Below are 22945 nucleotides of genomic sequence, written 5' to 3'. Positions count from 1 at the left end.
GGGCTGGTCTCCTTCTGCCAGGTGGGACCAACTTTCTGTGCATTTTATGCTCCAGGGCTTCCTCTGGGACCAGGCTAGGCTCTGCGGGAGGTCACCTTCTTCCTAGTTCCCCGCCGGCCTGTCCTGCTCCCTCCCTCCCTCCCCGCATCCTGAGGGCTCTCCCTCACTGGCTCTGCTTCTAGTGCCCACCCTAAGCCACTTTCCCTTCTGCCATGTCATGTTTTCTTTTTCCCTCTTTTTCTTGCTAGGAAATCAGGAAGCATCATGTCATGGAAACTATAATCAGGAGCATTTCAATAAGAGGAGTGGCCAGTGGCACCAAGCCGAAGAAAGCAGTCACAGAGCCAGGATGGCACAGTGGGGACTGAAGCGCGCTTCCTGGCCTTGGCATTTAGGAGGTTTATGAGCGCCCTCCTGTCTGATTGGATATCAAGGTATACAATTAAACTTCACCTTCCTTCTTTATTGCTGGGACTATAAATCTTGTAAAAACAGTCTCTAATGGTAGAAAAATGCCAGGCAGTTCAATTCTCCTGTTTTAGCTTAGTTTTCCCACCCGCATATTAAGGTTTTTGAGGTATATGATCTATCCAAAATTGTATGATGTCGAGAACATATCCTTGTGTGACCTTCTGCAAATAATAATCCCTTTGCCAAGCCTTTAGATGTGCTCCTGTGTGGTGCTAAGCAGAGGAAGTAGGCATCTGTTTCAATCCTCACTTCCTTGTGAGATAGGAAGTATCTTAGTCCCCTTCTGGGTTTTCACTAATCTGTCCGTATGCCAAGGCCTCCAAGCTGGGTTTGTATCTCCAGCCTGGACCTCACCCCTTGAATCCGCGGGCTTTGTCTCTGTTTCTTCTAATCACAAAACTCCTGTATTAGTCAGCTCAGGATGCTGTAACAAAACCCTTGGCTGGTGGCTTAAACATCAGTAATTTATTTCTAGTAGTTTTGGAGGCTGGAAGTTTGAAGTCAGGGTGCCAGCATGGCGGGGTGTAATGAAGGCTTCCTCCCTTGGGCTTGCAACTGGCCACCTCCTTGCTGGGTCCTCCTATGGCGGAGGTGGAGGAGAGAGAGAGAGAGAGAGAGTGTTAGGGCTTTAACATGTTAATTTTGTTGGTAACACAATTCCGCTCATAGTAATCCTTGACCAAGAGAGCGTGAACTGATCACACAGGGGGCTTGACCCAGCATGGGAACTCTGGTAGATACTTAGGAACATGCCTCAAGGTTGTCCCCAGCAAAGGCCAAGGGAGCTGGGGTGTTTCTCCATCCAATCCTGTCAGTCGTGGGTCAAGAGCTGCTGCTAGGACGTTAACTCTGGATGCTTCTGGTCCACCCTGCCTGCGGAGCTGAGCAGATGCCAGTGACCTGACAAGGCCCTGAGGCAGGCTTGCAGGGCTTGTAGCTGAAGCTACTGCGTCTGCCCACTCAGTGTGGTGAATGCTGGGGGAGTGAGGGCAGGGGGCTGAGCCCTGGGGTGGGCCCGCTTTCAAATCGGAGCAGAGGTTCCCTGGTACCTTTGGAAGGGGAATTTTGGTGGGTTTGTGGGTAGAGAACTCCCAGTGGAGTGGGTCACCAATGAACAGGCGGCTGGAGCAGGGCCCGAGTGAGGACGCCTGAGCGAAGAAGACAGGGGTGTGTGGTCAGTAGACAGTGTTCTTGTTACAAGATGGGAGTCTCAGGAGCATGCTTTGGTGCTGATGAAAATGCCCAGGCGGTGAGGTGATGCAGGGTGAACAAGCCAGGGAGGGAGGGCCGGACATGGGACGATCTGAAGACAGAGCAGAGGCTAGAGGGAACCAGGTTCAGACACACGTGTAGTGACTGGTCTGTGGCAAGAAGGGGGGCCCCTCCTGAGCTGTGAGATGAGGGGAGGGGAAACCAGGACCAGCTGAAGGTGATTCAATAGAGAATGCTAAAGGAGCTTGGTTTTTCCTTCTATTTTGGAAGGAAATGCAGGCAAGGTCAGGACAAAGGACTGAAGGGGGAGAGGTCTGGGGAGTGGGCATCGTTGCCCCACTTTTTTTTTTGAGTGGAACGAGCAAGAATAGTTTATTTATACAGAAACACCTTACAGCTATCAAAATGGTTGCATTTCTTTCATTGAAAATAAATACACATAGAAAGCTCCCATGCACTTAGTAACTTTCTCCTGGCTTTTGGAATTACTGATCGGTTTCTCTTGTCAGCATTATGTGCGTACCGAAGGTGAGATACGCCAGGGTCCTTGAAGGGCCACTTGGGATCATGCAGGATTAACAACGCATGTAGGTTTAAACCCAAAAATTTCATGAAATTTAATAGCTTTTGCATTTGAAAGGCCAAAAGAGAAGACATTAAAGAGAGATTAAGAGACAGGAGAAAAAGATTCCTCAGGTGTCAGGAAGGGATAGACTGCTAACATTTATTGAATACTACTCTCATCCACCACCTGTTGGCTAAGGGTTTTTAGTCACTTGCTTGACAATTCTATGAAGGAGATAACATTATTATTCTGATTTTACAAATGGGGAATTAGGAGCACAGCAAGGTATTAAGTAAATTGCTGCAAGTTATACAACCAGTAGGTGGCAGAACTTGAAGTTCTCTGAGTTCCGTGCATGCGTTGTACCCACATAGCTTCACTTAGCTACTCATCTGACATGTGTTTCTATATAATTTCTTTTTTAAAAGCTTTTCCCCCCAGCTTTATTGAGGTACAATTGACATACTGTGTAAACTTAAGGTGTATTTGCTGATCTGATACATGTATATATGTTGCAAAGTGATTGCCACCATAGTGTTAGCTAATACCGCCATCACCTAACATAATTACCATTTCTTTTTTGTGGAGAGAACATTTAAGATCTACTCTCTTAGAAACTTTCCAGTATAGGATACGGTATTGTTAAGTACGATCACTGTGCTTTAGATCTCCAGAACTTACTCATGACTGGAAGTTTGCACCCTCTTACCAGCTCTCCCCATTTCCCTGACTCTGCAGCCCCTGGCAACCGCCATTCTGCTCTGTTTCTACAAGTTTGGCTTTTTAAGATTTCCCGTGTAAGTGAGGTCATGCAGTACTCAGCCTTCTCTTGACTGACTTAATTCACTGTTGCCCCATTTCTTTGGTCCTCGTGCACCATCAGAGCCCAAATTTGCCCTGTGCCAAGAACTCAGGCGGGGCCGGTCTATGTCTTTGCAAATTCTGTGGCAAATAAAAAAGTCCCATTTCCCACCAACAGATAATTAGAGATTTATGGAGCTGATCACCAGATTACAATGATGAAGAATTCTTCAAACTTTTAGGAAGTGACTTTTATGATAAATATCTGCTCTTTTTCTTGCCTTCACTCTTACTGGGAGAAAAAATGGGAAGACTAGTTGCCCACATCATGTAATGTTCTCCATTTGCTGCAGTGCCCTGGTTTTTCAAAAATGGCATTCTAAACAAGTGTATTAATTTGAAGTCCTTTCGTACTAAAGTGATGGGTACAGGAACGTAGAAAATTACATATTTTTGTTGTCTTTGATATGAGATGGATACTCAGGCTGTCCAACATGACAAGAGACAACTTTATTTTCCTGACAAGAAATAAAGATGCCTGAACAGCCTGATAGTTAACATTATGAGTTGCAGTTAGACACTGTGACGTTAAATTTGGAACATGGTAATAACTTTACAGACTTCCCAGCCTGTCTCCTCTGCCTGCCATCATGTGTACTTCTACATAGTTTATAGTTTTAATATTATTCTGTGGGTTTGTCCAAATCCTATTACAATGAAATCCCTCTCAAAGACGATCCAGATGAAGAACAATGCATTCAACTTAGTGATGGATTCCTTGGGCTGAAACTGAGTGCTTGGACCTCTTGTGTTTTGTTAGGTGGGAACATCAACAATTTCAGTCCAGAAGGGCTTAGAGATGTACTACACATAGTCATGTGAACATCTCATCTGCAATTGTTGATATTTTTCATCAGCCACATGGGACTGGGTTCATAAAGAGTTCCTGGGAATTCTACACAGTTTATTTAGGGTGTTAAATCTCAGGATGATAAAATGGGTCAGGAGGTGAGCAAACCCAGCTGTGGGTTGGTAGTGTGGTTGGATGGAAACATTCTAGTGGCCAGAAGCAGGGACTGTTTCTGCTGCAGCTCTGGCATGGATTCCTGGGTGGACTGAGATGGTTTTCTTCCCTGGAAAAGGAGAAAATCAAGGGTTAGGACAGGAAGAGCCCCAAGTTTCCTCCCAGCTCAGATATGCTAGGATTCTACAACCCTAAGTCTGATCTCTGTTACTTCTTGCAACCAGTTTTATCATCTGGGAATCTTCAGAAAACAGGCAGGCAAGGAAGTCTTAATGGAAAACCCATTGCCTGCCCCCAGACAAGGCAAGGGGAATGGGAAGAAAGGGAAATGGGAGCCTTGCTGGGTTTTTAATTACCATTGATAGTTCAGGTTGGAGAGGGGCCTGTTCCTTTAAAGACAAGTTATTTGTAGTGGAAAAAGCATGCAGGTTAGTTTTTAGGCAGAGCTGATCGTTGTCTAAATATGTGGGGTATGGGGTGATGGAGGCCATCCTTCTACACCTTGAAGACCACTGCTTTCTTGAATTGTACCCTGGTAGTGTTATGTTAATGTGGAGTAAGCAGTTGTCAAGATTTTATTAGAAATTAGCAATGGGCTACTAAATGCAAGGTGACAGATTGGTGCCCAGGGTGCTGGGGGAAAGAATAATTTACAGGCTCCAAGTGAAATCTCAGGTTGTTTGTTCTTCATTTCTGGAAGCATAACACAACATTTGCAGCATTTGGTGGATAAATTAACCTCTTGTTAATTCTGGAAGCTGCTGTCAGCCCCGCCGCCTCCCTTTGTCAGCTGCGGAGATGAGGCCGACTTGACGGGTGGGGAACAGCACTGTCCTGGGTCCCCAGAGGACTGTATTGCAATACTACCGAATTGCCTTCTCGCTTGGAAGCCCCATGCGAGCAGGCATGCGTATTTTCTATTTCTGAGGCTTGGCCCATGGTAGGTTCTCAAAAAGCATTTGTTGCATGTGCAGCTCTGGGAGCAATACCGGCATGAAGAGTAGGCAAGACTAGGAGGAGAGGAGGTGGTTTGCCGCCCCCATGTCCCCTATAGCAGACTTCCTTTTAAAGGCAGAGAAGAGTGGAGCAGCCTGCCTGTGGACGTCTGCTTCTCCCTGTCTGTCTCATCTGCCCTCAGCACTGGAGGTCAGTGGCTGAGTCAACAGTGTCAGCAGACATGCACTTTTTCTGCAGGTCCTGCATGGATGGAATTCATCAGCAAGGCTGACTGATTCTCCCTAGGCCAGCCCAGAATCAGCTCCCAGATTGGACTGAGAGCATCTTGCAGGAAATGCTTTACTCTGCTGTTTGTTTAAGAAGTGACTTATATTTCTAGGCTCACATCTTCACATGGACGTTATTCAGCTTTTACTAATTGGCTTTACGATTTTCTCAGTATTTAATATTCATCTGTCAAAGATGGAAGTGTAAATAAATCGCTTTAGTTCCAGCACACCTTCTTATTAGGCCATACATCATGTTAGGAAGTTCACATTCTTTAACCAGGAAGATGAAATTAGAAACATCTTGAAAAAGCCTTCTTGTTATCAATCATGCCATTTTGAACATGTTTTGAAGCTTGCTGCTGGCATCAAGAATAGATGTTTTATTCAAAAGAATGTATTTAAAGAAAATGACAGCACTTTTTGATTTCAGCTTTTTAAAAACAGGAAATCTTTCAAGTCCTCCTGACTATGAGCATTCCAGAGCCTTGGAAGATGCATGGAGTGGCTCTAGCCTTCTGCAGGTGCACCTGTAGGGATGGAGAGTTTTCTGCCTTTGGACCCAAAGGCAGAACTTTAGAAAGGGTGTGAGACAGAAAGCAAGCAGATTGTCATCCTGAGCCTTGTGTAGCTTTGAAAGTCACTTGCCATTTCTAGGTTTCAATCTATCCATTTAAAAAATGAAGAGGTTGTACAAGATTAGTGTCTTAGCCTAAGTTGCTGTAATCATAGCTTTTCCGGCCTAAATAACAAACACTGATGTCTCACTGTTTTGGAGGCTAGGAGTCCAAAATCAAGGCGCCAGCAGGTCTAGTAACCAGAGAGAGCCCGCCTCTCGGTTTGCAGAAGGCCCGTCTTCTTGTTGTATCTTCCTAGGGTAGAGAGCAGAGAGGGGGACCCCATGTCTCCTGCTCTCTTTATAAAGGCATTCCTCCCATCATGAGGGCCCCACTCTCGTGACTGCATCTAACCCGTATCACCTCCCAGAGGCCCCATCTCTAAAAACTACCGCATTGGGGGCTGGGAATTTCCTGCCCCATGCTCCTTGCTTGGTCCTCCTGGGATGTGGAACACAGGACCACACATCTTCCAATGACCCTCAGCTCTGACCTGCTTGACCCCAAGAGAGATGAGGTGGGGGATCCAGGAGGGCTCAGGACTTCTCCCCAACCCCAGCCATGCTGCCGCTGCATTCCAAAGCACAGTGTGGGCAGTCAGGCAGTCCTGGGACTAGGAATAGGATCCCTGGCCCAGCTCTCCCCCTACTGCTCTTTACTTGGGCAAGCCACTTCTCCTCTGGGCCTTGCTCTCCCCATCCATAAAACAAGAGCCAAGATTTAGTGTTCACCTGGGAGTTACAAGATAGTCAAGACCTGGATGTATTTCTGCAAAACAAATAGAACCTGATCTATTTCCCCAAAGCCCAGATCCTATGGGTCAGTGTTTTCCTTATTGGAAAGGCAATATGGAGTCTGTTTGTCTGTCAAATGAATCCAGAAAACATAGGAATGCAGTCCATCAGGTTCAGGCCTCTGGTCAGGTTCAGAGGTCACTCCAGGGGCAGGAACAACCAAAGCTTTCTTGTTTCCTAAAGGTCCCGAAGAAAAATTTAGTTTCATTGAATTGGCATTCAGTGATTCTTGGAATGTTGGACCTAGAACAAGCACCAAACATATTCTAGTTCAACTTCCTCACTTAACAGTTGAGAAAACAGAGACCCTGAATGAGGAATTTACTGCCTTAAGGTCATAGCCCAGGTGGTGGCAGAGATGGGACTTAAAGTCCAGGGCTACACAGTCTCCCCAGGGCCTTGTCTACAACCCTAAATTTGCTTCTCATTGAAAAACATAATACAACTCCTCAAAATGCACAACTTAATTTTGAATACTTTCCCTTCTTTGCACATAAATATGAAGTCATAGTTTGTAAAAATGTGTAAACACTGAACCTACATTCTCAGCCATATGCTGCTAACCACACCCATCTGCCGCCCTGCAGCTCCAACATGACGACTGTCAAGAATTCATCATGGACAGTTTGCCAAGCACGTCACTGCCAAACTTCATGGAAACTTAATAATGTTAAGTGTGTCTGTGACATCTCATAGGAGTCAAACAGATCAACTTAGGACAAATATGTCTCCTTCCCAACCCCTGATGAATAATGGAAGGTGTTAGAGTGTATTACTGAAGGCAGCAGCCAGAACAGCAATAATTAGGACAAATTCCAGCTCCTGCAGGAGAGCCCACTGTCCTGTGGGACAAATATGCCTTACAAGCAAGATGTGACAATATCAGAAGGACTAAGATGATTGACAAAGTGCTATGGGGCCTCAGCAGAGAGGGGAGCATTTCTGGCCAGGAGGTCGTGAGGTGCAGGCATCTGGACTATACAGATGACTCTCTGGAAGGGGAGGATTTGGGTACATGCAGAACTGTGGCTTGGGGCCCAAAGGTGAGCATGCAGAGTGCACACTCAGGAAACAGTGGATGTAAGTGAACATATGATTGGAGACGTCTGCTTGGAACCTTTAAAGGCCTTGAATGCCAGGCCAAGGGCTTCAGGCCTTCCTGAGGAAGCAACGGAGCCACCGTAACAATAGCAATGGATGAAGAGGGGAAAATATGGAGTTTGGAGGAAAGACAGTTCAAGGTTCAGATCTTGGGTATTCTGCTTTCCAGCTGGTGACCTTTGGCAAGTCATTTAACCAGTCATCTCTATAATAGGGCACTGATTTCTATTTTGCAAGATAGTTCTGGGTTATATATGGCTTTTTAGAACAGTGAGAGCCAACATGTATTGGTGTGCACATTACCATGCATGTGCTAAACTTTATGTAACTTGCACCACGGAATCTTCAAAAGGACTTTTGGGGGTAGGTACCGTTATTATCCCACCTAACAGATGAGGACCCTGGACTCAGGCATGGGCCCTAGCATGAAAGAGCTTCCCACGTATGCGACGATACCTGAATGTTGTGTGTGGTCCATATCTGCCGAGGTGTCCTCGAGGTCTTTTGCGGAGCCAGGCACGTGCTCACAAGGATTTCCCATGAGCTGACTTATTTAGTCTTTGCAACAGCCCCATGAGATCGGCATATTGTTTCTACCATTAGATGGATGGGGAAGGTAATGCCTCTTACCGTCCGCCGATATCTGGAGAGCCAGGGTTTGGTTGATTTATCTGCTCTGCATCTCATGACCCGAGATTCCAATTTAAGTGCCTAAGGTAAAGTTGGTATTGATATTTTCAAAGGCTGCCTGGGTGATTCTGATGTGTGGCTGGGGCTGAGAGCCCCCTGGCCTGGTGGCAAAGCTCAGATTCTTAACCAAAGCTTTAAAAACAAAAAATCCACACGCTTCTCTATTCATGGAGTCCGTGGACTCCCACACCTACATCTTTGTTCAGTAAACAAACTGGCTTCAAATAAAATAAAGCTGGAATCATACTGCTACTACTATTGTTTTTGTTCTTTTTTTTAAAAAAAGGAAGAGGGAAAGAAGCTTTTTCAAAAATTTAGATATACTGGTACATTAATAGGAGTGCCCAGGGCAAAAAATAGCTTTTACTCACCTGTCAAGTTTCTGCCATCACCTGCCAACACAGCGAACTTTATTTTCTAAAGATATTTAAAAGAATAGGATCTGTGTGGTTCCCTAGTGGTAGGAAGTATGGGCTTTAGTAGGAGAGAACAAGTTTTCGTCTTCATTTATCCCCTCTGGGAAAAGCACCACTGTCAGCGGGCTCTCAGAGGCCAGGGGAAGGAGATCTGACTTTCAGTACTTCAGAACCGAGGGGATGAGCTTTGAAGATACTTGGCCACGTGTCAGTCACCTCGCTACTTTCTTCTGCTTCTTGGGGCAGGTGCTGCTCTGTGTTCACAAAGGACACTGGGCTCCGGGTGGCCCCCAGCCTCTGCAGGGCCAGTGTGCTGCGCGGTCAATCAGCGTCCTCTCCCTGAGCTCTCCTGGCTGCTCTGCTCCGCTAGCTCGGCATGTGTCCTGGCCACCAGGTGACTGGACTTCCCTGTGCTTTTCAGACAGTGTTTCCTCAGGGTTGACACCTTCATAGAGAGAAGGCCAAAGGCTCTTCCGAGGATCAGGCGTGGGCCACTGTGAGTCCTTCAAGTTGTGATTTCAAAAACTACACGAGTTGAGACTCAAAAGGGCCTGGCTTTTGGCCATAAGGTCTGTTGAATATTTTTCTGTGATGTGTTCCATGGGGATGTTTGCTACACCAAAGAGGCCAGCCCGGGAAGGGGCCCCTCCCACCTGTCCCTGAAGGAGGGGCTCCTGCTTCCCTGTGGACATTTCAGTGGAGATGGGGGAAAAAACAAGTTCTTGTTGTTTTGTTAAAAGTAACCATAACGACTCTAGAGATAATAAAACAACCACCATGACTGCTTAAAAGCACCAGCTCTGTGCTAAGTGCTTTACCAACATTACACGCTTAAATTCTCACCACAGTCCTTCCTGGTAGGATTACTTTTATTCCCATCTTACAGCTGAGGCTCAAGAAATGCAAGAAGATGGCCCTCGTAGGTGACAGAGGTATTTTTTGACCTGGGCCTTTTGACTTCTGAGGCCTGGGCCCTTTCATCTCTCAAGAGTACAGCCTGAGGAGTTATTTTGTAAATTCAGTTGAAACATGTTCTTGGATTAGTTCAAATCTGCTTTCCGGAGGAAGGGAGCCATGTGCTGCCTGCTCCTCTGATGTCCTTTCCCGGGGTCGCAGGCCATTCCGATGTCCACTCCCTTCCCCTCCCACGGTTCTCCTCTCAGTGCTGGCTGACACCTGTTCCTCTAATCATTTCCCACTGGTCCCTTCTGTCCTATCACCTAGTCTGTTTGATCAGTATTACCCTTAAAATGTTCCCAGTTCCAAATATAAAAGTGGGAGAACCATCCCTCTAGGAGCATTTTATTTTCAAGCAAGAAACTGTAAGTGTCAAGTTTTAGAACTCCAGGGGATCTTAGAGACAATGTGATCCAAGCTCCCCATTTTATTTTATTTTATTTTATTTATTTATTTTTTTGAGAGGGCATCTCTCATATTTATTGATCAAATGGTTGTTAACAACAATAAAATTCTGTATAGGGGACTCAATGCTCAATGCACAATCATTAATCCACCCCAAGCCTAATTCTCGTCAGTCTCCAATCTTTTGAAGCATAACAAGTTCTTACGTGGTGAACAAATTCTTACATAGTGAATAAGTTCTTACATGGTGAACAGTGCAAGGGCAGTCATCACAGAAACTTTCGGTTTTGATCATGCATTATGAACTATAAACAGTCAGGTCAAATATGAATATTCGTTTGATTTTTATACTTGATTTATATGTGAATCCCACATTTCTCCCTTATTATTATTATTATTATTATTTTTAATAAAATGCTGAAGTGGTAGGTAGATGCAAGATAAAGGTAGAAAACATAGTTTAGTGCTGTAAGAGGGCAAATGTAGATGATCAGGTGTGTGCCTGTAGACTAAGTGTTAATCCAAGCTAGACAAGGGCAATAAAACATCCACGTATGCAGAAGATTTCTCTCAAAACAGGGGGGGTGAGGTTCTAAGCCTCACCTCTGTTGATCCCCAATTTCTCACCTGATGGCCCCCCTGCGACTGTGCCTGTCTTAGGTTGTTCCTCCCTTGAGGAATCTTACCCGTCTCTGGCTAACCAGTCATCTTCCAGGGCCATACAGGGAAATGTCAAGTTGGTAAGTGAGAGAGAGGCAATATTGTTTGAAAAGGTTAGCTTTTTACTTCTTTGCAGATTTATGCCCTGTGGCTTTTATGCCCAGTATTTGTCTTGAGGTATCTTTACCACTTGGAAGAATTATGATACTTGGTAAATTTGATATGAGGCATGAATTCTATTTAAGGGTTGTAATTAGGAAGGAAGAAGAAAAGCTATAGGAGTAGCAGATGGAAGAAAACATGGGAAGATTGATTATTTCTTTGACATATCTTCTTGTAGAGTAACTTAAGCATGTATAGGTTTTAAACTACTAATTAAATTGCGTACACACATCAACAGAATAGGAATACAGTTACATAACCAAAGCAGACCTATAATTACCAGCCATCTCCAGTGAAACCAAGTAAACCAGTTAGGCACCTTAGGCATTTGTGAAAACTTATCTATGATATGGTGGATATTGTCCAACTGAACTTGAACAGTCTGAGAGAAATCAGACAAATTAAAACAACCCATTCCTGGGGACTGTTCACATCCCATATGTTCTTTTAACAGTAGATAGTCTGTAGTCGTAAGATTTTGGAGCGCTACAACTTGCACTTCTCCTAATTCTTGGTCTAGTTCTAACAGTATAGATCCAGTCAAATTTGTTGTTTTACTGTATGCACAGGCCAGCTTAGAAATCTCCTTCTTCATTCCCATGGCAAGTCCAGGAACTGGTGGGATGAGTGCAGCTACAACTGCAGCATCGCCTGGATCTTTGTTGAGGTTTTTTGATGATCATCTTCCGGTATGACTCTTCCCGAGAGTGCTGATGTTGGAAGTTCTCTTTCATATCGTATCTTAGTTCATTTTCGGGGTAGCCCAATTAGGCTTTGATCCTCTGTATAAACACAAACAGACCCTTTGCCTACACTTTTATATGCCCTTTATACCATTGTGTAGAACTCATTGGAGGTCACCCCACAGGAACTGCTTTTTTTGTTTTTTTTCTTTTTAAGAGAAAGAAATATTATCAGAAAAATGTACCTCCATAGCCGATCATCTGACACCCTTTAAGTGATCAAAATTAAGGATATTTAAAGCATGCCTTAATCGTTGATTTACCGTTAGTTCTATCTTATCAGGGAGTAATCCCCCTTTTCTTTCTTTTTTTTTTGTTATCATTAATCTACACTTACATGAAGAATATTATGTTTACTAGGCTCTCCCCTATACCAGGTCCCCCCTATAAACTCCTTTACAGTCATAGCAAAATGTTGTAGAATCACTACTTGTCTTCTCTGTGTTGTACAGCCCTCCCCTTTCTCCCACCCACCATGCGTGCTAATCTTAATACCCCCCTTCTTCTTCCCCCACCCCTTATCCCTCCCTTCCCACCCATCCTCCCCAGTCCCTTTCCCTTTGGTACCTGTTAGTCCATTCTTGGGTTCTGTGATTCCGCTGCTGTTTGGTCCCTTAGTTTTTCCTTTGTTCTTATACTCCACAGATGAGTGAAATCGTTTGGTATTTCTCTTTCTCTGCTTGGCTTATTTCACTGCCAAGCTCCCCATTTTATATATGAGAAAACTGACGCCAAGGAGAGAGCAAGCAAGCTGCCAAAGGTCATGAAACGAGTTAGCGGTGGATCTGCACACCCACCATTTACTCACCTCTCAGGTGAGGACCCTAGGGCTGCTGGGAGGAAGGGGTGTGTGTTTGTGACCTACTTAGGCTGGTACTCGGTACACAGAGGTTGCTGTATTTTGGGAAGAGACGATGAGGACTGTTGGCAGGGCAGTGGGGGTGGAGGGAGAGGGGAAGGATCCCAGGTACCACAGTGGGACCTGGTGATAGGTTATGGGAGGAGGAGCTGTCAGAGATGGATGACTTCCCAGTTTCTTGGTTTCAAAAAATGGGTTTCAAAGGATGAAGAGGAGTTTACCTAACGTGCAGAGCTGGGAGAGGTCTTCTGCTCAGAAGGAATGGCCATGTGAAGGCACGGGGGGCAGTAGAGCAGGCTGTACTGGGTACGCAGTAGACATCCTCTCTTGGGCTTCAGTTTCCCCAGTGGAGCACAGACACTCTTAGCAGCAGTAACAGCTACAAAAACTGCCTGGAGAGAAAATGAAAATCAATGCTTGAAACAAAGTTTGAAAGAAATTTCAACACCTTTGTTCACTGACATCTCATGAGCTCCATCCAGAGATTCTGAGTTAGTGAAATTAAAGCAGTTATCATCCTGCCTGACATTGCTTGTCCCCAGTGTCACCCGAGCTGTGGGCATGATGACTTCCCAGAGAGCAGGGAAACCCAGTCCCTTAGTTGTCTCTCTGAGCTGCTGCCCTCACAGCTGCTGTCCCACACTGGGTCACACCTGGAGGTGGTGGGAGCCGCGGGACTTGTTCTCAGAGCTGCCAGAGTGGTTCCCGCCATTCTCTTATTCCTCCCCAAATTAGAGTTTAATCAGGCTTCGTAAGCATGCCCCTATCTAACCAACTGCAGCAACCTGCAAGCATGCCTTTTGTTTGGAATGCTAAACCAAAGCCTCTTGTTTTCTCTTTGTTTCTGTTTTTGAATTTTCATTTTTTCCATTTTTAGAGCTGATCCCAGATCTTAAAATTCACAGTTCAGGGAATTTCCCCCTGCTCTGTGTGTGTGTGTGTGTGTGTGTGTGTGTGTGTGTGTGTGTGTGTGTGTGTGTGTGTGTATGTGTGTGTGACTGCTGGGCTCCTCAGAAGCAGAGCTGAGTGGGTGACTGGAGCCAGCCATGCCTGAAGCCTCCCTACTTACAGCCCCTGTGTCTCTGACAGTGATGCTCCAGATAAGGAGGTCAGAGCACACCAGTCCTGTGTGGCCACCTTGCCATCATGCTCTTTCCCATTGCATAGCAACCTGTGGGCACACTGGAAACCATGGGTGCTTCACCCAGAACCCTGGGCTATAGACTGCCCAGAACCATTAGTTCCCCCTCTGGCCTTCTCCTGCATCTTCTTCTCACCCCAACTGCATGGAAAGGTTGCTCGAGCTCTTCCAGACAGCAGAGGCCAGCAGGACTGTATGCTCTAGGAGAGGGGCAGTTGTGGGGCCAGGTCACCTGAGCACTCCTAGGGCTGAAGGACAAGCACCATCCTCAAGTTCAACCACGGTTCCTGCCAGGTGTGACCCTAAGAACTGCTTGGTTGGTACTCTAGAAACTGGTTCAAGAAATTCCAGGTCTCTGGGATTGACTTCTGAACTGAAAATCCTTGTTAAACAGGTTCCATACAAATTCATCAGCTCAAGCTGAGCCTTGTTATAATCTGCAGAATCACAGTGAGTATAAGTGGGGCGATAACACCCCTGGAGTGCATGTTGGGCTTACTTATGCTTTTACAAAGAGGTAATTTGCAAAAGTGCAGTTAATCCCACCATGCTTTATAATTTAAATGTTGCTAGAAATTATTGCCGACATGCAACTGATTAACAGCAGTCCTTAGTGCCAAATTAATCAGGGTCTAATCCAGAGTATGTATTAAGATGGAATGAGATTAGAAAAAAATCTTTTCTGCCAGCCCCCTCCACTGTTATTTCCATAGAATGCCCAGCTTTTCCCAGCAGTTTGGGTGTTTGACTAAAAGCTATGTTTGAATACTTTTCTCACATGAAAAAGACACATAAATGATAAACTGTCAAAACATAGCTGTGATTTTTCCCTTTGGGGGAATTGAACTACTTCCTCTTCCTTTGATATGGTTGGCAGGAGCCGTCAGTCTCTGTGCCCACAGGTGGGGTGTGGGAAGGTGGGGGAAGCCACCTCTGTCTGCAGCATTCCTGAAAGATAAGTTGCCAGTCGGCACTGCCAGGAACCACCTAGTTCCTGTTTTTCCAAAGGCATAAGACACTTCTGTTTTTGCCTTTGATTCTGTGAGTGACCCTATATCCCTAGCTACTGTTTGTTTTTCTTATTTGACAAAAAAAAAAAAAATCGTAACAAATGTGAAGGAGAGTAAATTTAAAAAACTTTTTAAAAAAACCCACAAAAATTAAGCATTTAATGGGACTTCCTTCCCCAGGATTCCTACTAAAAATAAATGCAATATTTTCAAGAAAGGCTTCTGCTGAGAGGGGATTTCCTCTTGAGTCAGCTGCCATCTAGGTGTGAGAAGATTTTTCTGCCATCCTCAGCAAAGCCTCTTAAATGTTATACTTCAATACATCCTGATTGTAAAACGTGGCCCTGGGGCTGCACAGCACGCAAAGGCCCTGAGTGGATGTTTTAATTTTCTTATTGAATGTTTCTTCTTACTAACCAACTTCCCTTGCCCCTTCTCACCCACCGATCCTGGGGCCTGCCTACTTTTGCAGGTAAGATCCCCTCTCTTAAGACCCAGGAACACCAGGGCCCCTGTGGAGTCGGGCAGAGGATGATTCTCTCCTCTTGCCTGGGAGAGATGGAGGGTTGACCTGTGTGAGCCCCGTCTCTGGGTGGCCCTCTGGCAGGATTCCCTTTCCACAGCTTGCTTGCTCAATCCCTGGCTATTCATATCTTAAAAAAACCCCTCACTTTCTTCCTTTTTACATGCATTTTCAAAGGTTACAGTCCACGAAAGAGGGAAACGGATGCTCTACCTCTTCATGAACTCAGTTTTGGCTTTGTAAAATTTAAAGCAGTGGTTCATCGGTGGGAAAGGTGTGCCTCTTAAAACAAAGTAAATAATTACATCATTCATTCAGTGTTCATTACAAACACATGTCAAAAGTGGGTCTTCCATTTCTTTAGCTATAATCCTCCATGCTCTCAATAGGCTGGATGCTTAGCAAGAGGCAAGTCTCTGGAGAGAAGTGACTTCTAGTGGGTCTCAAAGGCACAAACATGTACCTAGAGGTGCTATTGTCTAGGATGGTGGCTTTCAAATAGTTTGCTTTTCTTTTTTAAAGCAGCAGAACCTTAATTTCAAGTGATATATTATGCAGGCACAAACCCCATTTACAGAAGACACAAGCCCGAGGGGAAACCAGGGCAAATAATGCTGACTTCCAGAGGTTTAAGGTTAGCTGACCTAGATATGTGCATATTTTTATGGAAAGTTCTAATTATTTATTACTTTCACAATGGAAGGTGTAATGTTGATGCTTCTCTTTTCTGCCTTGATAGAGCCCTTGATTTCACAGGTCAAGGTAGGGGGGTCATCTGTGACTCAGGTAAGCACACATATTCAAAGCTGATGTGTTGAGGTTATGAGAGAGACCAGACCGAGGCTTCTCCATCTACCTGTTTTCACTGTAACTAAATTTTACAGAAGTGATAACTGGCAGAATGATAATCACATCTAAGTGGGATGGAGTGCTTGCAGTGCCGTGCTAAGGGTCACATGCCTGTCATGTCATTCAGTGCCTATTGTACTCCTCAGGGAGTAGGTGCTATTTTGCTGGTAAGCAAATTCAAATTCAGAGAGGTTGAGAAACTCACACATGGTCACACAGTAAATAAGGGGCACCCCTGGGATTTGTACCTGGTGATGAGACTCCAGAACTCATACTCATCAGCACCACCACCTGGAGCCAGCTTTGCAAACCCTAAGCTGATGCAGCAGTAGCAAATCCTATTTCCCTTTCCTGCGTCCTTCCCTTGCTGTACAGCCCATCCCATTCCTATTCTTCCCTATTGCTTGGAGACAGCCTGATCCATTTCTTCACCATACAGGGAGCCCCAGAGGCTGCTGACACCCATTCTCAGTGTTGCTTAAATGCAGACATCATTAGAGCCAGCTCCTGGCATCCACTCTAGGAAAGATAAGATGAAAAGTTAATGTCCCCACACTTCCAAGGAATTCACAGAAAAAATGATTTGTGGTGTGTGGTTTGAAGCACTAAACTCCTCCTGGCCCCCAAGCTATGTCCTGTCTCTAGTAACCGCTGGCTGCTTCTCAGCCCCCAGGCTGTGTCCCGTGAGCTTGCTGGAGGAGGAACTCTCCTTTTAAGGGAAACCAAGTTGAGACATGCTCCTCCCCAGCTTCTCACAGGCTGAGACACTGGGCTTCTGCCCACATCAGCCCAAGACGGAAGCCACATTGGCAGATAGTTTGCTCAAGCCCTGATGCCTCCAAAATAATCCGTTTGGTCACCAAGTCTGCTGCCCCTATTGCACCCCCGGCTGCACCCCAGGCCTCCCATCTCATCTCTTCTCAGTGTGGTCAGATGGAATGGAAAGCGGGAAGCCTGCTCTTCCTCAACCTCCAGTCCTAATGGGGAGAAGGCAGAGTGGGGCCCACTGAGGTTCTGTGGCAGGCCCAGGGGTGGTGCACTGGGGCCTGGTAGCAGGCCCAGGCCTACAGGTGAGGCTGGGGGCAGCGGCATCCCTGCAGACTTTTAAATTTATTTTTTATTGAAGTATCCTTGATATACACTCTTATGTTGGTTTCAAATATACAACACAATTATTAAATCCTCACCCCCACTAGTGTAGTTACTATCCATCAACACAGAAAGGTGTTGCAGAATCACTATATTCTCCATGCTGCACTACCATCCCCATGACCAACTTTTACTATGCTTGAGAATTTTTGTGCCTGGCAGAATCTTTAGCTTAGGGAGGTTGCAAAAGGAGGGAGGACTGGCGGCCTTGTGGATCTGGGCAGGAGAAGAGGCATGATTTTACAGAATGTGAGCTCTGGGAGGACAGGCAGAGGTCCCTGACCGGCACTTTGGTGTACTGCTCACACAGAGTGAACCCTCTGGTCTTGTCTCCTGGTTCTCTGTGCCTTTTACCTCTTGATCCTTTCCGTGGCACGTTGGATCACTCAGAATGAATTACACCAGCCCTCTGCTCAGACAGTTTGGCTTATCCCACCCAGTGCGCCCTGCTTCCCTAGCTGAGACTCACGCACGTTTCTGTGCTCTCCCTCTTGCAGGTCAGCGCGCATGGCTCATCAGGCCCTTGGTGTGGGGGCTGGGCACCAAGCCTTTGGGAGTCTCCACCCAGCAGCTCTGGAGATCCTGGCAGAGAAGGGCACTCAAGGAGGGGACATGAGCCTCTCAGTGTGGGAGGGAGCCTAGAGCCGGTGGCCAGAAGTGAGGGGCAGAGCAGTGGAGCTGAGTCACAAAGCAGGAGCAGGTGCGGGGAGGTGGGCACAGCAGGTCTCCATCATTAGAACTCTGGGGGCAAGTGACAGATCCCAGCTTCATCTGATTTAAGCAATAGGGGGCTTACTGGAGAGCCCGGAAGCAGCCACAGATTTAAAGAGTTTCTCTCCATACATCTCTCATCACTCCTGGATCCAATTCTCTCATCCCGTAGATACTAGGCCTTTTCTCCCAAGGCCCTGCGAGGGATGCTTCCTCGCACTTTGTTCTCGGCTTCTTCCTGGCTTCACTCTAGGCCTAGCCTTGGCCACAGCCCCAGCTACACAGCCTTTTCCTTTAGCTCCAACTTGAAAAGTCTCAGGAAAGGACCTGAGTGGCTTGAATCACCTGAACATCTTGGGTCAGTCCCTCATCTCTGGGTCTGTTTTCTCATCTCTTACATGGCTAGGTGGAACAAAATGATCTTTATAAAGAGTCACTGGGTTCCATTGTTCTAAAGGGGGAGGTGTCTTTTCACTTCTGTATCCCCAGCACCTAGCACAGGGCATGGTGCGTTCCACACACGGACCTCCTTAAGTGTGTGAATGAGTCTGCGTCTTCCCCAACAGCTGTCATTGCTCTGTCCCGCTGAGAATTGAGTTCTGCAGCATTTCTGAGGATCCTCGAGTCCTGGGCCAAACTCTGGATTGGGAAAGACATGTTTATGATGCAGACCAGGTTGGGGAGATTTTTCTGCAAAAGGGCAGCAGCTTGGGAACAGCTGACTATGTTGGACGGACGGGTGAGAACATTCCTTTCCATCGTGGCTTGGCCTTCCCATGGGGGCGTGGAGGGATGGGTTCCCAGAGAGCTGGTGGTGAACCAGGCAAGGCCCCCGAGGGAGACTAACCACTCTAGCCTGCGTGTGTCTGCTGGGTTGAGGCTGAGGACCCACGGGGCATTCCTTGTAGACAGTGTGCCAGGCCACCTGCAGTCTCGGGTTTCTGATCCTGAAGGGCACCCACTGGTGCTGTCAGTTAGAGGTGAAGGGTCGGTGGGGCCAGGAAAACGAGCCATTGTCTTGTCATCTCAGCCCCCTTTCTTCTTCAGGAGGCTGAGAAGGGCTAATGAGGAATTTTGCCATCAGAGAGAACAATGGATTTGCAGTGTGGGCATGTGAGGCTGAGTCCCAGCTCTGTTACCCATCATCTGTGTGCCCTCGGACAAGTTGAGGAGCCTCTTTGAGCCTCAGTTTTCCCATTGGTGAGGAGGACTTGATAGCATAACCTACCTGACAAAGGTGTGTCTGAAAAAAAAATTTCCCAAATGCTGTCCAAGTCATTCTGTCATTTTTGGTCGAGCCCTTCGCTTGTGAAAAGTTATGTCCTAAATTCACGGTTTCTAAGCTGAGTGTGTAGAGTCCCGGGTTCCCTGAGTGACCGCCGAGGCTGGGAATGTGTGACAGGCAGGGTTGTCAGTATGAGGCTGAATTCTGGCTTTGGGTGTAAGTCACGGGAAGCCCCACTCACGTGGGTTTTTTTGTGTTAGGGTTCCAGGCCATATTTGATTTGGCCAAGTGGCTTCTGCTCTAAAGCTTATCAGCAACTGATGGCAATGTGGAAGGAACATGAACTCTCCGTTAGCCAGCTCAGGCTCTTCACCAGCCACTCAACCATGCAGGGTTGTGCTGAGGACCAGGCATGCCTACCAAGTCCCAGGACCCAGGACAGGTGCTTCCCTCTGGGAGCCCACCGGCATGCACGGCAGCTCTGGGAGGTGGGTGCAGTATCTGGAGGGCAGCCAGGGTCCCATGGACAGCAAGGCATGGGTGTCTAGGATCAAGCTGGGGAAATCTCCATCCCTGAGACACAATGCCTTATGTGGCCTACTTGACCTTATGCCTGGGGTGGCTTTTTCTTTAGCTGACGAAGGCGCTCTGTACCACGTTGATTTTGGGATGGGATGTTCCCTGCTCTGGTTCTTCCGTGTCCTGCCTCCCATGCCAGTTCTCCTCCTCAGCTCTCCACCTCTTGCTTCCATCCTCTCTTTGCTCAGTTTTCTTTCTGATTCTCCTATGACCCTCAGGAGACTCCCAGCTTGTTACCTCAGCATGGCTGGAGGATGATGTCTGCTTGATAAAATGCCAGGGTTTCCATGAGCTTTGAGCGTGACTTGTGTGCTGTCTCTGTCTGGTGGATTTTCTCCCTCTGTGCCCAGCTGTTCCGTAGCCAAGCAAAGCTCCCCAAGGTCCTGCTCACGTGCTCTTGTTCATCTCTGAGTCCCACTTGGAGCACAAGGTAATGCTTCCTTGGTGACCAGCGTGTGGTCCTGGCACCACTCATCAAAGTTGGTGCATTCAACCAAAAACACTAAATTTTTCAAACTTAGCTGAGTTTTTGTGGAATACATATGACTCATTCTTCAAAAAGTAGAAAATTCTGACTTTGTTAATTTTTGTTTGTTTAAAAGAAAATGACATTTTCTTTCCCTTTCTGTGAACAGTGCCATCACCGACAGGAGCCTATCATCCTGAGTGAGGTTGGCATGGACGTAAAAGGGGAATGAGTGGAACAGGAGGGTGGGACATGTGAGCAGGGCGTTTAGAGCTTAATCAAGATAAAAACAACAATGCCTCACTTTATTAAAAACTTTGTATGTAAGAATCTTTACATACAGGAGGAACTCAATAAAGGACCACAGAAATTACATGAGAAGAAAGGAAAACATCCCCACTCTTTGCTCTTCTCCAGGCCACATGTGCCTAGAGTTCCTGTCTGAGTTTCCAGATTGAGCATACTGGATTTTTGGTGGTCTGTGAGTTTTACGTGGGTCTTTCCCTGGAGTGTTTTGAACTGGAGCAAAAAGTATATTCAGAGGTAGAAACCCTGATTTCTACTCCTGGACTATGTAGAGGTTTTTAATAACCTTGGAGGAGTCAATTGAGCCCATTCAGACTTGAATTCTCTATGTGAAGAATGGATTATTATGCAATGGTGAAATTTCTGAACTTGGATGTTTCCTATGAGACTGAACAGGAGTGGTGAGGAGCTGCCTGCTACCCCTCAGGGGCATTAAGAGGGTCAGCAGGGGTGGTGAATGTGACAGTGTGCTAAAGTCACATAGCAATCTGCACACGACTGTCCTTGTTGTAGTCATTCTTGCGGGTGACACACTGCAGCCCCTCCAGCTGGCTGAGGAGCGAGGGGGTAGGTGCTAGCTGGACAGATGCCGACTCCAGCTCTTGCTCAGTCCCCCATCCAGGCCACAGCTGTCCTGGGAGTTGTTTGCTCCTGCTTTTGGCCATCAGATCTTGTGTCCAGTAGCCCGGCTTTGGCCACTGCCTCCCTTTGCCTGGCTGGGCCTGGGCCTGGCCACTTCTAAACTTTGCTTCCTCAGATTTTATCCAGCATGGATATCTTGATCCAATGCAGAGAACAGACCCTTCCCACTCCCCCACCAAAAGTCTTCCTCCCCGTTTCCTACCCTGACTCCACTATTCTGTCCTTTTAGAGAACTGCACTAAAGCAAATAGTGGATTTTTTTTTTAATACCTAGAGGAAAGAAATCTTATACAAAGGGAGTAGTGGTTGTAAAACTCCATGCCAAGGGTCAAAATGTGGGTGAGTGTTTCTGTATAACTGTGTAATCTGTGCATTTTTGTGTATGTGTTGGGGTGGGGAGAGGCTGGACCATCAACATACAAGTAGCTGATCGAAATGAGACATTCCAGGAAACTTAGACACATTAAGCTTTCTTCTTTAATATCTGAAATGGAACAAACAATTCCTCTAGCAGCCGTAAGAATGTTTTATTGCAACAGGGCTACAGCCTCCAGTGGTCAGGCACTGGTTCTGAGGCTTAGAATCAGAAACCATGTCATGACAGGGAGGGACTACTGCCCCAGGCAGGAAGGAAGGTGTCCTGTTCAGGGTTTGATCTGTAAAGCAGACGGCTTATCAGTCCAAGCAGAAGCTGTGTTTAGACAGAGATGCAGTGCAGACCGTAAGCACCAGCCCACTTTCAGTAAAGCACTGAGGAGCATCGGGTGTGACCAGGAATCGGACCTCCACCACAGTCCCCACCACATGGAATAAGCAAGCTAGTTGTGTAAGCTGTTTCCCCAGCTGATCAGCAGGGGGCCTTGCACTGGGACACTGTGCCTGCTGCCTCCAGGTCCAGGGCTCCCTTGGGGACCTCTGATAAGCCAGTTAATCTCTATGAGTCCTTGCTTCCTGGATGCTCAAGACCAGCCTCTTAGGCCCTTTGAGCTCTCAGAGGAGGCCCTGATCAGAGTTCACTGAGGCCAGCACACCCCACCCCTTCTAGGGGACTGCCTTCAGCACCCCACCTCCTCTGCAGCCTCTGAGCCTGACACTGTCTTCCTCTATTTACAGACACTAATCATTTCCCATGCAACTGAACAACTTAAGCTTCGAAAATTTGGTAAGACAGTTTAATTGCCGGCTTTTACGTATCTGTTCAGTGTAGCTGGGGTTCTCAGGGACGGGAGCTGCAAGGGTAAGCACAGACACTTCATCGCAGAGCCAAAACAATGGAGCCAGATGAGCGGGTGCCAGTACACCCCACCCGGGACACGTCTGTCGTATGCTGCCTTTCAGGTGGGGGCCCTTCATGCAAACTACCAGTGTGTGTGTCCTCTGGGTGGGGACAAAATACAGACACGGGTCCCAGACACTGGATGCACAGTGGGGGAGCAGGCTCTGCATGGGCAGCTCTGCACTCTCACGAGAGAGCTTGTTTTTTAGAGAAGTGGGTGGGTTTGTGGGAAGACATAATTCTGCTTGTGTGGTCACAGCTCAAGGGGTCGGTGCCAAGCAGCCTCCTTGCTGTGGATGGAGGCCAGTCCTGAGGGGAGTATTGCAAGTCTTTGTGAGTTACAGTGCATTTTTGTCTTCTCCTGTATC

The 22945-nt window shown here is 46.7% G+C and overlaps 1 long non-coding RNA gene across 1 annotated transcript in view; it reads left to right on the top strand.

Moving 5' to 3' along the window:
* The first annotated feature begins 254 nt into the window (after positions 1-254).
* Positions 255-22945, top strand: part of LOC118918772 (uncharacterized) — a 478090-nt gene continuing 455399 nt past the window's right edge. The window contains exon 1 of the long non-coding RNA XR_008994008.1: positions 255-434. This is a non-coding gene — a long non-coding RNA (uncharacterized LOC118918772). The remainder of the gene's footprint in view (positions 435-22945) is intronic.

Source organism: Manis pentadactyla, chromosome 15 (genome assembly GCF_030020395.1).
Source record: "Manis pentadactyla isolate mManPen7 chromosome 15, mManPen7.hap1, whole genome shotgun sequence".
NCBI lineage: Eukaryota > Metazoa > Chordata > Mammalia > Pholidota > Manidae > Manis > Manis pentadactyla.
The sequence above is the reverse complement of the archived record's forward strand: the minus strand, read 5'-3'. Positions and strand labels throughout refer to the sequence as shown.